This window comes from Galleria mellonella, unplaced genomic scaffold, assembly GCF_026898425.1.
Source record: "Galleria mellonella isolate WM207_F2 unplaced genomic scaffold, CSIRO_AGI_GalMel_v1 utg184, whole genome shotgun sequence".
Taxonomy (NCBI): domain Eukaryota; kingdom Metazoa; phylum Arthropoda; class Insecta; order Lepidoptera; family Pyralidae; genus Galleria; species Galleria mellonella.
In genome coordinates, this window is record NW_026442025.1 from 10,039,111 (window position 1) to 10,055,000 (window position 15,890).

At 34.9% G+C, this 15,890-nt stretch overlaps 1 protein-coding gene and 1 long non-coding RNA gene across 7 annotated transcripts in view; one reads left to right on the plus strand and one right to left on the minus strand.

Moving 5' to 3' along the window:
- Positions 1-15,890, minus strand: part of LOC116412933 (AF4/FMR2 family member 3) — a 309,889-nt gene that overhangs the window by 130,790 nt on the left and 163,209 nt on the right. The window lies entirely within an intron of this gene.
- The window catches only part of LOC128200470 (uncharacterized), a 26,660-nt gene continuing 23,565 nt past the window's right edge, over positions 12,796-15,890 (plus strand). Inside the window, exons 1-2 of the long non-coding RNA XR_008252733.1 lie at positions 12,796-12,880; positions 14,944-15,062. This is a non-coding gene — a long non-coding RNA (uncharacterized LOC128200470). The remainder of the gene's footprint in view (positions 12,881-14,943; positions 15,063-15,890) is intronic.

The following is a 15,890-nucleotide window of genomic DNA, read 5'->3' on the forward strand; positions in this document are numbered from 1 at the left end:
CAATCTGTTGTACTCTTTGTTCTTTATGTTCAACCACTTTATGACGAGGCCACACGCCATCTGTCGGCGCGGCGCGCATCACGCCGGTGCCGGCGCCGCGTCCGACGCGACGCGTCCTAAATAAACGACGCTCAATGTCGCGACGTGAATCATTCCGTGATCATCGTTCACCGCCTTTTATTGCACATATGCAAATAAACCGAAAGCAAACTGTACGAAATACTTCTAGTGCTTCTGGCGACGACCAGCTGACGACTCGTAGATTATGCAGTGATGACTTTTAATGAAAATTTTAGTGTTTTTCATAATTTTTTGTTTATATTCCTTTCTTTCTTTAATGTTCTCCGGACCCCTGCTTGTATTTATAGAAATTTATATAGGAAGCCCTCTTACATCACAGCTAGACAACTACTACGTGAATTTACAGGGTACAGAGGAATAACACCTGAGTCCTCAGGAATGGCAACGCATGGGGGGGTATCATGGGCGAAACAGTATACTCCGTTATGTCCATGGTACTGCTTATGTCTATAGGCGACGGTTACCACTTTCCATCAGATGGGCCGTCAGCTTGTTTGCCATTCTAAGTTGTATAAAAAAATCCTTCTCACTCGTGTTTCTGTCATGAAGAAGCTCTGCTCTCAAGGCAGTGTTTGATTCAGTTGGAAGGGAGAAAGAGTGACAGCAGTAAAATCACAGAGTATGGAGGCCTAACACCATAGTCCTATTTAGCATTAAGACCATCTATTGCTACCTCTTTACTTGTATTTTTTTTTGTGTATATATTGTTAACATATGTATTTTTAAGAGAAACAATAAAGGTATGAAATCATTCATACGTCAGAAAAGCAAGAGTGTTCTGTGATTTGTAACATTTATCCTTTTCCATTAGTTGGGCCGTCAGTTTCTTTACCAATCTAGGTTTCATAAAAAAAAAAACAGCTCACCGGCCCTTATTGCATATATGCAAATAAAGTCTATTTTATTATAACATTTGAGCGTGTTGAGTTGATTTTTGGTTATAATATCATTTTATTTGATGTGAAGACATTCGTTTGAACCGCTCGCGTGGGGATTACCGCGTACGTGACTCTCTTTATGTCGATTACCACTGAACGCGCCGTGTCGACACAATGGGTAGGAAGTCGAAAAACCCATAGTGTAATTACGGAATGAAAGTCCTTTCAATGTGTACGTATATAAATGAATACGATTACGCAAATCGTAAACTTGGTTATCAAATTAGATAATTTAAGGTCACAAAAATGTGTATTGCGTGTGTGTATTACAAAAAAAAAACTACTTCAACTGAGGCAAAATCATTTATTTTATTTTAAATCAACTACTGAAACGATTTTAAAAGATATTAGAAATCTTATATATATCTGTAAAGATTGTATCTGTAAAAACCTGTGGAAAGCCAGGGTGAGTCGCTAGTAATAAACTTAAGATTCGTAACGTACGAGTATAATTTATGATATGCTATCGTTCATGCTTTCATGAAATGGAAAAGTGTACAATTAATGTTGTGAAACGCATCCATTATATACACGATTTGAAACTATTCGCATTAGAGCCGAGCTCGAATTATTGTGATCAACATACAAAACTGGGAGGGGGGGGGGGTTGTTAATACGGATTATCAGTACTATTGCTAGCAATATACCCTTATCAGGTCGACCTCCACGTGGTTCCTCTTGGAAACCACTGTGCTGAATTCCAGGTGTATTCATCACAGTGGGCTAACTGACCTGCCCTTTCATCCTCACCTACAATTCCTCACTGCTGCCCCGCCAGCATTACCGTACTATACCGTTAGCGCAGGCGGGGGCACAATTTCATTATCATCTATTGAAAAAAAACAGACAAAACTAACGATACAAATGTACTTGGACCAAATAAGGAAACAACAAGAATATAACAGTAAATTAATATTGAGAAGGAAACATTAATATAGGTTCGTAACTAATAAATATTACTCTGCAAAATGCAAGCACTTTACATGAAAATATTAATATGGGCCTAAGGCTACCAGAACATTATCGATTGCATAAATAATTATCAAAATCGGTTCAAAATTGGTGAAGATATTGCGCAAAATACGCACACAAAAAGATTCGACTAAAATAAGAATTTACTCTTTTAAATTAGTTTTAACAACAAATAACTTTTTTAACATGAATCTCTATTCCTTTGTTATGTATTTTTTAATTTATAATCCGGGCTTTTCAGATGTCTTGTTGTCCATTTCATATCTGCCATATTGTTTTTTAAGTAACGTTATGTCATTGGATACGACACTCACTACAATATTAATAAGCTACCATTACCTGTATCTCCAAAAACCATCAAGCAACTTGGTCTCTACGAACGCATTACACAGCGAAACACTCTTTTTATGAACAGTTGTGTAAATAAATAACTATACCCAACTCAGCGAAGACAAATTCATCACAGTCAAAACTTGGGCCCATAACTTATTTTCCGCACGCCTATTTGTCGAGGCATCTCCTTCCCTTTTATGACCCGGGGAACTACTAATCTTCCTTGGAATTTATGTCTCTCTTTGTTGCGTATGTATGATTTGATTTGGGGATGCTCATTCACATATTCAGATTCAACAAAAGGGTATACCTTTTAGAAATATAAGAGATTTGTAAAGGGCAAAGATTAAAAATAGGGATACTTCCGAGAATATTCAAGGAATTAAATTTAAAGGGAAAATCACTTACAACAATTGAATGGATTTAATGAATGCAGCATCATATAGGGTTTTTTATTTTAATAAACAGATCCTATATGTACTATGAATATTAAACTTGAGATCTGACAGATATCTGAAACAGTTTTTTTTCTAAGTACATATGTATTTTAAACTATATGCATAACGGTTATAAGTTTCATAATCACTATCGATTTCCATTACGTGTAATGAGGTCGAACAAGCTCGAGTAGTTTCAGGACCATTCGTGAGCGGTTGTGATGCGTCACAGTATTATGTATGTAGTCTATTTCTATAAACTTAATGAACCCAAAACAAACAATATAGTATAACTAATAAAAAAATAAATAAAAAAAAAACTTATTGTATTGAATCTACAATAAAATAAAAAGTTGATTCATTGAATGTTTCCATTTGTTTTAAATTTCAAAGTGTGTTTGTCATTTGGCACCTTAACAGCTTAAGTATATCCTTTTAGATAAAAATAGAATTTTCTAAATCTATTAGAACTAACGGAGTTATGAAACATTATATAACGTCATATATATATATGAGAACCTCCTTCTTTTTAAAGTTGATTGTTAAACAGATACCTACTCGCATAAACTACACGAATGTTTGTCTTTAAAATATTTATAACAGAAACCACTCGAGTTACATAACAAATGAAAATGACAACAAAATTATTCTGAACGCTCTGCTAGAAACAAAACGTATGCCATTTAGGTAATTGCGCGATAGTTTGCTCCGAGAATGATACGCGTGCCTAACTTTATATGACGGCGCGTAGTAGCATATGAACTCCATACCCGCAAACAATGGCCTTAAGATTGGCACGCGGTCGGATGCAACAAGTCTTTCCTTCATCACGTTCCCGTATATAATCCTGGAATCATATCTCAGCAAATTGGGATTAACAATTATTTATTATTTACTAATATAAGAAACGTGGGAATAAATTTGTTTATTCTTTTTTTTTACAACACAGGGGGCAAACGAACATGCGGCTCACCTGATGGTAAGTGACTACCGCCGCCCATGATCACCCACAACAAAGCGGCAATATACTGCCTTTTCTTTTAAAAATGAAATGTTGTCTTATCGGTTCGGAAATACTGCTGCTGGAAGTTGATTCCAAAGAATGATTGTGCGTGGAAGAAAGTGCATTGAAAAACGCACGGTGGAATACCGCCACTGGTCCAGATGATTGGGATGTAACTTTAGTTTGTGGCGGGTTGTACGGTGGTGAAAATCAGCAGCAGGTATCAATCCGAACAATTCCTCAGAACACTCACCATGATAAATTTGGTAGAAGATGCACAGAGACCTCTATTCGTTACCTCTTCACGCTTTAAGAGCTCAATCAATCAAAAATCGCTCAAAAAATTTTAACATACACTTTCTATTATAGATAGGACATAGGCTACATTTTATCAATCAATACATTCCATTCATTCCATTTCACATTGTCTATCTTAATGTATATTTATAAACTCACTGTTGAGGTGACGGATCATAAATCCCATACGTGAGGCCATGGATAATCCGCGGAGTCAATGTCCGCCGATATGGGGCCACAACTCCCCGTTCCGTCCCGTCTGGCGAATAAGACAGTGGGGCGGCCAACGCCTGACAATAAGGGTGGGTAGGGCAAATTTCTCAAGCCGAGATTGCCGAAAGAAAAGACTACTTTCAAACAAGAACTGAGCTCTCTTACCTGTTGATAACAGTCAAAATATGAAACTTTGCACTGGATTCCTTAGATAACATTGATGAATACTAAGAATATTAAAGGATTTCCCAAAATTCAGACGGGAAGGGAATGGGCTCGGTCAGATAAAGCTGCAGTGAAAATACTCTTAATAAAAAAAATTGTGACGACCGCCCATGACATTTCTGATATGTCGCTTCTCTTTAAAATAATGCCTTAGACGCCTTAGTCCTTACACTATACAATCACTCATACACAAAATCAACAAATACTACAACAAAAATTATTAAAAGATCTTTTAAAAAGAGGTGATTAATTGATAAAGCACTTGGTACCCTATTTGCATTATAACTCTAGATTCACAGATCGAACATAGTAAGGCCTTCTTATACGCATGTCAATTATTATATTGCGTCTTATTCTAATCTAAAAATTTTCTAATTTCATAGAGATTTATAAAATTACCTACAGGTGTAACAGATGTAAGGCAAGTGAATGACTTAAAATTACAAAGATGAACTGATATCGAAAGTATACATTCTAGACAATATAAACAAGGTCAAAGAGATAATGTATTACATAAAAAATTTTAAACTGAGATGGATTTAGAGAACCACAATTTTAATATAGACTTAATACAACTAAGAGTGGAATCAGCCCTATTCGATTACAAAGATAATTATAAATCTCCGTTAAGAATTGTTGAAGTCACGCAATAGCCAAAGAATAGCTGAATTAAGAAACTCGTACTTGTGGAATTTACTAAAAAAGGTTTACTCAGGTCTGTTTGACAGTTTTGTGACAGACCTGTCTAAACTTTTCAGTGTGGTCGGCGAGCTATCATTATCCACCATAATTCATTTCAGCCTATCGTCCACACACGAACATAGTAATTAAGACACAAATAAACTGGCACGCCTAATTAATGGCCTATAAATAAATACATGTAACGATGTAGAACACGGAAATTCAAGTCATTATACGAGTATATGTACATAGTTCACCGTATGTGTGGTGACTTCTTGATGAAGCTGCATTATATCAATCACATTTTAGCATTATAACAAAATTGGAGGTATTTAAGAAAAATTGATGTCTTTCTTAGAATAATAGAAGCCAAAACAATATTTTTAGTCATTTTGTCTGTCTGTATGTTTGTTCTGGTATCACGCAAAAACTACTGTACCATATTGGGCGTGGTTTTCATTGATGCGAATTTACAGTTATGTTCCAAAAGGTCTAACTTGAGCACTGGTCCACATTTTAATACACCAACTGGAAGTAGTACATTCATATTAATATATCTATTAAACATATCACAATTATGTATTGTGCATAAAGTGGACCAGCCAGTTATCAGTGACTAAATAAATAGTTAGTTGACTAATCACAAAATGTAAAAGAATAAGAATATCTTTATTTCCTTGAACAAAATTAGCTTATAGTACTATATAGCTATGACCCCACACTAGGCAAAGCCTGTCTCGTGGAAGTCAAAGCAAGTAATTTTACAGTTTACAACTACATATTTGACCTATCTATTTATATTTAGCACATTTAGTCAAACGATCTTGATTATATCATTTTATATAAATAACAGTCCATAAAATAAATAAAACAGCTGGAATAAAAAAGTTTTTATGTTATTCCATTATTTTACAAAACATTGTGTTATATGAATAAAAACACATTAGACCGACCCCCAAATAATTGCCCTAATTGAAGCACAAAGATGATGATGATGGTGATTTAAAAAAAAATGTCACGATTGTTTCCTCAATATGCAAAATATAAATCTATGATTCTAATAGTAATTATCATATTTACTCGTTAACTGTCCACTGCTGTCCCTCTCATAAGAGGGGTTTTGCCAGTAGTTGCCACGCTTGATAGGCAGGTTGGTAACCGCAGTTAAGTTTTTGGTGATGTTTTAAGATGGACGCTGCTGTTTTTACCTCGACCATTTAGTCACTTCTTAAGACATCCACGGGAAAGGAAGGAGTGGCTCATTCTATGCCGAGACCACACGGTAATTAATAGTAATAACGTCAGACAGGATTTCCGTCATTCCCATGGGAACGACAGAGGTGAGTTCACAGGAAAAAATTTGTCAAGCAATTATTCTAAGACCAGTGGGTACCAGTTACCAAATGTTCTGAAGGTTAAACTTTTCAAAATTACAGACCACCACTTCAGGGGCGCGAGACGTCTCGACAAAAGTGAGTCAATGAACTTGGGTTTAACAAACTGAGCGAATATAGAGGTCGGGTCGCTAGTAACAGGCGAGCGGACCGATAAATGGGAACTTTAAGCAAGTGTATAGATTTTTTATGAAGAATATCAGCAGATATTTACAATAAACATTCTTGAATTGAAACTAATATAACACTATATTAGCAACAAAGCGTATTCCAAAAGAAGAAAACACTTAATTCGTGTGGTTTTTCATGACTATTTTAGGCGACAAATTGCGACGTAATGCCAATTGTGAACCGATTTTCACAATTCCTTTTGCAATTACAGGATTAACGCCTGTGTTGATCCCATATTAATTTTTTGACAAAACTTTCCTTTGTGCGTCCTAAGTTCAAATATGTATTTTTAAAGTAATGCATCTCGATAAAACGTCTTGTAATTCGGTCACGGTTGAAGTCACTTTGTTAGAATCAAATTGTATAAAATTGGTTATGGTATTAATAGTAGCACAATAATTATAAGTAATATTTCGAATTTATCATCATTATATCAACCGTTATCTATCCACTGCTGAATATAGGCCTCCTCCATAGACAGCCATAAGGAATGGACCTGAGCCACCTCCGTTCTCTCTGCAATTTCTTTTTATTTCAGAATATGAGGGTTCATTTTCTCAGTTACATAATGTTAATACCCTTACAATGCATTTTAATCACTACAGTAGGATTTCGTTTCAAGACTGAACTGTCTTTTACTCTATGAGAGTTAAAAACAGTTCAGCATTCTCGGAATCGTGTTTAGGATGCCGATGGTGCTGATAATGGTGTTATAAAAAAGTAGAGAACCCTATAATAATTGCCAGCAAATATCTATGGGTAGTAACAAATGTAGAACTAATCCGCGTTGGAATTATTTGCGGAAAGACCACCGAAATAACGAAATATTGTCCAACTTTTTTCTGCACTCCTCTAGCGCGTACCCGATTTTCCTCATTATTGTTTTGAGAAATCACTTCTCAGCATCGACCGAGAAAGAGAGCGAATCCGCAAACAAGCAACTAAGCAACCCACGGCTACGTGGAAATGTCATGCAATGTAATAATGGCTGGTAAGAATTGGAAGCAAAAGGTGGATGATGCCGCTCAGTAAAGTACCTTTAGTAGGGGGTCCATGTCTAGCGATGAACCATTGTGGCTTGATGATAACAGTCATTTCTCCTACGAACATGCAAAACACCACAATAGTGCAAAAACAATACGCAACTCTTAATTATAACAATAACAGACGTAGTTAAGACATATTTTCGTTGAATACTTATTTGAGGGTGGCGATGGGTGTGTGGGGGAGAACATGTGGAAAGGCGAAGGGGGAGGCCTGTAGTAAACGAGGGCGTCTAGACGTATACTGCAGTTACTATATTGTTTGTATTGTGTTCCCATTGTGCCAGGACCGGTAGCTCTTAGCTGATCGCCCGTTAATGAATAACGGCAACTAATTAAGATATTAGTGCGAGGTATAATTGAGGTTAAGACTTTAATGTGCGGTCATTGGATTTAGGAGGAATTATATGTTCTATATACATTATTAGATCACACTCGTAACATTACAGTCGATTTAAAGATTTTAATGAAGAGATCATGAATTTGATTGAGGCAAAAATTTTTGCATTACATCTACATTCTATCATACAATCTACAGATTATCATTCTAATGATAAAAAATATAGTTAGAAATTGTAATATTAAGTCGTAAAACGAAGATACGTTCGGTAAAAAGTGACAAATTGAGTTTAACGATTATCACAGGGTTAGCAATCAACAACAAATTTTATTAGATTACTCCAAAGGTTACAGACAAGTAAATTAAAATTACTACGAATTAAACAAATAAGTATACGACTTATTTTTTATGCAACTTGAATATCAAACAAGCGGACGCTTTATCTGATGATATTATTTTTGTTTTTTTTTTTTAAAGTTGACTGGGAAAGAATACTAAATAGCATTATGACCACCATTTGTACCAAATTTATTTTTTGTTATGTGGTCAATAAAGAATAAATAAAAATAGCAAGCGTGACTTTTATAGAAAGACTTGCTTTTATTACTATTTTAGTAATTATAGGAACTTGCACTCTTGTATAAGAATCTTTGGCTGCGGATTTACACCAAATTGTAGTTGAAATATAGACGGTGGCTTTATAATAATATCAACATAAAATGATAAGGTAAGGCATGGTTATATAGGTCAAAAAATAGACAACCGATACGGAAAATGTAGGACAACGCCGACTGGACGAAAACATTGATCTCATATATGTCGTAAAGAGTCATTAGGTGCAGGTCTCTAGTCTATGAAAGAGAAATACGTCCAGCAAGCGGATTGACCACCGCACTTAGATTTTAGAAATGTTTTAAGAGGGACGCTGCTGCCCATCACTCGCCCTCCCTTAGTCGCTTCTTACGACACCCACGGGAAAGGGAGGGGTGGCCTATTCTATGCCGGGACCACACTGTTCCATATCCATATTTATTTATAACTAAAGACGCAATTGGATAAGTTCTACATAACAAAGATATTAAAGCGGAATATATGCAAGCCACCCACAAGATTTTCCCCACCAATGAAATACCTTTATTAAAGTCAGAAAGCTGTATTATAAACATAAAGTTCGCGGCAACAAAGAATGCTAGCGGAGCATAAAGACGCGTCGGAAATGGATATTGCTCGATGAAAGAAACCTCCGCAATCTGTCCCTTTCTATCCCACTGGGTTGGATGAGATGATGTAATACTTTATGAGACATTAAATGAAGGAGTACTAGGGCACGTGGACTTCATTTGTTGGGGTATTCGAATGTGCGATGTTTGAAAAATACAAGCATAATATTGAATAAAGTATGACTTCAAAAATATGCATAATTTAGTATGTGTAGGTTTACATAGAGACAATTCTCGTTCGGGACAATTTTTAGAGATGATTTCCTTTAATTGGAGCAGACTGGGACTGGTATTTAGAGTTGCTGTTCAGATCTTGTTGAATATGGTTTCCTTGATATATATTACAGAATAGCGTAATTAATCACCTTTACCATAAATTAAAAGTACCATAATTCTATTTGTAAATAGTAAGCATAGATTACTGGCGTCACACGTAATTACTACATTAAAAGTACCTAGAGCGCGTTAGTGAGTTAAAATACTTAACCACCTAGTTCACGGCTGACAATGGACAAGGAATGATCATAATAAATGACAATGAATTGCGCAAAGCCTTTCCTCTTCGGAGTTCGCTTAAGATATAAAACATTTAGCATCATTTCGCTTATTCAGTAAACACACGTACACAGCACAAACGCAAAAATATCACCGAGATGAGGTCGTTGAGGTTATAAAATATTTTATTGCTGGTCGTATAAAAATAATTTTAGCATTGTAGTTTTTGTTCCTTCGACACAAAAAAAACCACTGCCTTCCACTCGTATGACCCTTTATATCTTAATACAAGACAAGCATCCAAAGCTTATTACTCTCACCCGAGGTGGAAAGGTGACACCATGCAAGACTCTATTAAGAATTTAAAGTGTTGCTATATGCAAAGATCCGTTTTATATATGAGATTGATAATTTAGGATAGGATGCGCGCGGTTTATCTCGCTAGATTATCACTTCCATGATATTAAGCCTTATAATTTGAACATCTTGACTATAGTAATTTCGCCGTTGTATTCGAACGAGCCCTGCTTAGTTTAAGACTACGTTGAATGTGTATCACGTGTAGTATGTACAGAATAATTTTAATTAGCCATTTTTACACGAATGCAAATTAGGATATACAGTACAAATACGAACACAAACCTTCTGCAAAGAGAAAAATATCCAAACGACTGTAAAAATTGAATAAAAATCCGTTGCGTGGTTTAAAAGAAGCATGTGGAGAAACAGACGAGAACAGCGACTTTGTTTTATATTATTTAGAGAAGACAGCTGACGCTGACTAATAATCTAATCGTAAACTGAACCAGATTACATGAAACTAAATCCAGAACACAAATATACGTTCGTTGAATGCGTTGATTAATATCATAGTTATAATAATTAAAACGAGTTTTAATAACATTATTACATTCTCATGCGAATGGCTGTAATTTCGTCGCCATAAACTGAACAAAAGCAGGTTTTATCAAACAAGAAGTAACTGTTCATTATGCAGCCATTATCCCGGGCTCGTAGTTGCGATGCTAGTGGAGAGTGGATGTGGAAGACTATATTGTGTTGAAATGGGTACGGTTGGTAAAAAAAATTGTACGCTATTCAATCCTACATTTTTGCATTGTTATTCAAAACTGGACGTGGACAGTTAACAGCCGATGATGATGATTCTAAATTGTTAACAATTGCTATTCTTGCTATTTATTTTTTTATAACACTGAGGTGGTAAACAAGCTTACGGCACACCTGATAGTAAGCGGTTACCGTAGCTTATGAACTATAGTTAGCTAGCTGCAGTTAATATACTAATCTACGTTATACACTTTTGATCTAACTAAAAACAAAGTGCAACTATAGATAAAACGTGAATAAAATGTTGGTATTTTCCATTACCGTGGTTTCTCGACTGAAAAAATGAGGATAATATGTTTCAAATGTATTTACATATGTATAGAGAACATCCTATATATTTTCGTTTACATTTTGATTCTTCATTTAGTACCCGCTTAAAAACTACACATACAACAGGTATGTACGACAAAATACATATTTTACTTGAAAACTACAGTATGTCTTGGATATGTATAAGAATTTCTAGATTTAGACAAAATCTATTGTTAAGTATACCAGAAGAGTAGTCAAAGTACTTCTGACTATACCAAGTAAGATTGCTGTCGAGAACATAATTATTTTACAATTTCATCATCAGCTCATTCACATCAGCTGTTAACTGTCCACTGCTGTATATATGCCTACCCCATAAACTGCTATAAGGAACGGTCCCGAGTCAACTGTATCCATTGACTCCCTACAATGTATTTGAGGTCGTCGCTTCATCGTCATCTTATTTATTATTTCAAAATTAATTAATCTTGCAACAAGAACATATTTTACATTTAAAAGACTTTATTTTCTAAGATCAAGAATTTTTTAAATTTAATTAATTTCTGTATCTCTCACCGGGATTAAGGGCTGATAAATAACTTTACATCTGTCAATGTGCCAAGTAGACAGCCAACGAAATGTCAACAAGAATTCCGTTTTATAGATATGAAACCATAATAACGAGGCTACGCCATGACAATAAATATACAGGTAGAACCGCCATTCCTGTTACATTTATAATAATAACCAGGGTACACTGACAAATCGCGTTCTAATAAGAACTAAGTCAGTCAGGGCTTGCAATTGTAAGCAACAGGATACTGTACTGAAAGCTTGCCTCTAGCTAACATGCACGCATTTCGCGAGAATTGCACCATATTTTAAAATTTATTGTTGAATAAAAAAAAATACATTTGTGACAACACTGACGAGCTTCCGAACCTATGTAGAGTCTGAAAATTAATTTCGATACTCCGTATCCATAAACCAAAGTATTTGTATGAATAAAGATGTTATTTTTATGAATGATCGAGACTATGCTAGCGGTATATAATGGTAGGACACCAGCGGAGGTTGAAAAATATAGGATGAAGTCATTCGTAACCAATTCACTAGGATTTAACTACGATGGGCTCCAGGAGAATCACAATGGATTCTGGGAGGACCACAAAAGACAGAGAATATTGTTAACAAGACTACGGAAAAGGTTATAGTTTCTTTTACTAATTTTTCCCCAAAGGAATGTATATGAATTTCACTTCCACCCAGTCTATAAATTCTTATTGCTGTGGGCAACCACTCGTCCCCCTAATGCTCACTAGTAGGGGGGGGGGGGGGGGAGTTTAATTACACTTGTTTATGCGCATATGTACCGGCGAAGTGGGTCGCGTGTGCACCGAGTTCCGATAAGCCGGACGGTTTCGAACAGTCATTGTTGTTACTCCGTGCCCATTGTTAGTGGGGACTTTTTGAAAGAGTCGTGTTACATCGAAGCTGATTGTTGTTACGATGACACATAAAAGCAACTGAGTATTTATTCATAATATTACTGTAATACACTTGCAGTACCACCCAAGCTTCAAATAGAGGACAATCTGCGTATGCGGTGTACAGGCCGGATTTATCTGCTTTCTATTTGTCTTCATAATATATACAAGTAAATATTAGATTAAGGCAAAAACTGGGTTATTCCTTCGATTATTTCTTATATAAGGAAGTACTTCTCCTTATATAAGAAATAGTTAACTTATTTCTTATATAATGTCATCAATTTTAGAATCAGCCAGCATTAAATATTATTTACCTCTTGCTTATGAAAATATAAAATCAACGTATCCTCCAAGCATTAATGAAAATATCTTTAAAATCGGTCATTTATGCTACCTAGAGGATTTTTTACATTTTCCATCTACTCACTGTAGCTACATAGGTATCTTTTAATGGTTTGCCTCCAGCTAGACAGATTAGACTTCGAGCGGCGTTACGAAAAGTAATGGCGAATAGCTAGGGTTACCTATCAGGCGCAACTGCTACACGATTTAAGCATGTAAATTTTTAAAAAGAGTGTCACATATTTATTTTGATAGTCGAAACTGTCTCGGTAAAAATTTGTTTATATATTGATATTATTAAAAAAAATCTATCAACTGACTGTACAGGAAAAAACTAATGAAAATTAACTTTTAAAAATGTCTTAAACGATGAAACATGACTGGTATTCATTATAACAACTTGTTTTTGGAAAAGTAAAAGTGTTTTTCTAATAATATCAAAATATATTTTATTTAACAGAATCCTTATTCGCCCCTTTACAATATTTAACATCTTTTTGAAAAACCCATGTAGGGTTATTAAAAAATTAGAATACGGCAAATAAATGGGTTGTATGCCTGTTAGTGTATTTGTCCACTGTATTTATACAAAAAAAAAAAACAAGTATATTTTATATTTGATGCGTGCACATAATATACGCAAAATAATATTTTTATAAAAATGAGACCAAAGATTTTTCGTTCCACACGCGCCAACCCTGTATCTTAGCCAATAAGGAACGAGCATTACCGTTGAGCAAATATGATTCCGTGTTTCCTAACACGAAAATAGTTGTGATGTAAACACAAACGACAACCACCATAAACCGCTATTCGGTAAGTAAATATTTAACAACTCTTCGTATAATTTGGCAGCAATTTTCCACACGTAACGTAGGTACATAAGTGTAATTACGAATGTCAAAGCGTAAACAAGCGCGTGGCCTCGAACTGGCTGACATTGGCACAGCCAGAAGTGCATGGCCCGTCGCGTTGCGTATAGGGCTGCCAGAGGTGTTTTTTTTTATTTCTTTCTAATAATATTGAAAACATATTGAAAAGTACATTTAAATAGAAAAACGATTATAAATTATTTCAGTTTCATAATTATATTATTGTATGGTTATTATCATATCGGTATTTTTTTCTTTCTCAGAGGGATCGAATCCGAAATAAAATTAATACACTACATAACTACTAACATATTTCAACAAATTTCCAAGCATAAGTAGCAATGAATTGGTTATAACTGCAGTTGAGCCGACAAATGTTGGAGTAAACGTATTCTAGGGTGGAGGAGTTTGCGAATCAGCAAGCGTCATGAGGAACGAACTGTGACCTCTTAATGGGTGATAATGGACTAGATCCAAATGTGCCGCTGGTATTATAAATACACATATTTCTGTTTAACACAACACGGTTTCAGGCGATAATGCCATTGATTATAACTGCTATAAGATAAAGGCAACGAGGAGAGTATTTTTTTTTATTTAGATAAAAGGGAATAACGCCTTAACAATATTATAATATCAATTTTGTACGTCGTCATTTTGTGACATTTTGTGACTAAACCCACCAAGTGGGAGGCCTATGTTCAGCAGTGGACCGTTAAGAGCTGATATGATGATTATGATGAAGACGTCAAAATTGTGTATGAAATAGAAAATATTTCATTTAAAAATATAAAAACAAAAAAAAATATACATACATACATAACAACCGACTTATTATTAACAAAGTCTAAAACGTTTTATGATTCCGAATTAAAAAGACTACAGAAGTCGTGACTGTCAATTGCTAGAAACAAAATTAACATAACGAGGAAGTCTCTAAATGCGACTCTCGAAATTTGGCTACCTCATACGTTTGTTAAAATAATAATAAAAAATTAAATTATAAATACCGACAGAGTGGCGGCTCTATGTCGAGATGATAGAAACCGCAACGCTCCATCGACAACAATAGCGAGGAAATACCACAACAATATTGAAGGTTACACGACATCTGCGAGTGCAGCTCTATACATGAGTAAGTATTTGCTTATTGTATCATTCAAATCAAATTACTTTATCTTACTATTATAATAAAATTGTAAATATACGTTGTCTATACATGGGGAGATATTTACGGAAAATTGATATATAGCGACTTAATAAGAGCAACAGAAGCCAAAACAAATACATTTTTAAAAATGTCGTCTGTTTAACGGTATGTTTGTTCCGACATCACGCAAAATCTGCTGCACGAAATGTTTATGAGATCGAAAACGTTGCTTCATTACAAGAACTATATTTATTTTTATTAATTTGTTTAAACTTTAATGCACAGTGTAATTATATGTACCATTTGGCGGACTTAACACACGATGGTGTTTTCTACCATTCGTAATCAACTCTAAATTGATATTAAAATTAGTAGAGTGGTTGCTAGATACGATTACATTCTATTAAGATTATAAATGTGAAATTTTCTAAAAATCTTTGACTGTTTATTACTTAATCTCGTATAAACGGTTTTTTTATACCACTAGGGTGGCAAGCATACGGCCCACCTGATGGTAAGTGGCTACTTAAGCCTTTGACCGCCTGCAATACATTAATATTGATACATAGCTAGGTATTTCAGCTTTAAAATATTGTAACACACTTTATTATACCTACTGATTCACGCAGATAAAACTGCGGGTAACAAACAGTTTTTATAAAGATGAAAAACAATCGTATTACTCTTTTGACTTGATTCTAACAAAAACATATCACTCAAATATAGTCGAAGTTAAGTCGTTCGATTGAAAACCTATTCAAAATACTCACGAATTGCTTCTTGAGTGACTTCCGAAACCGAGAAATAAAAAAT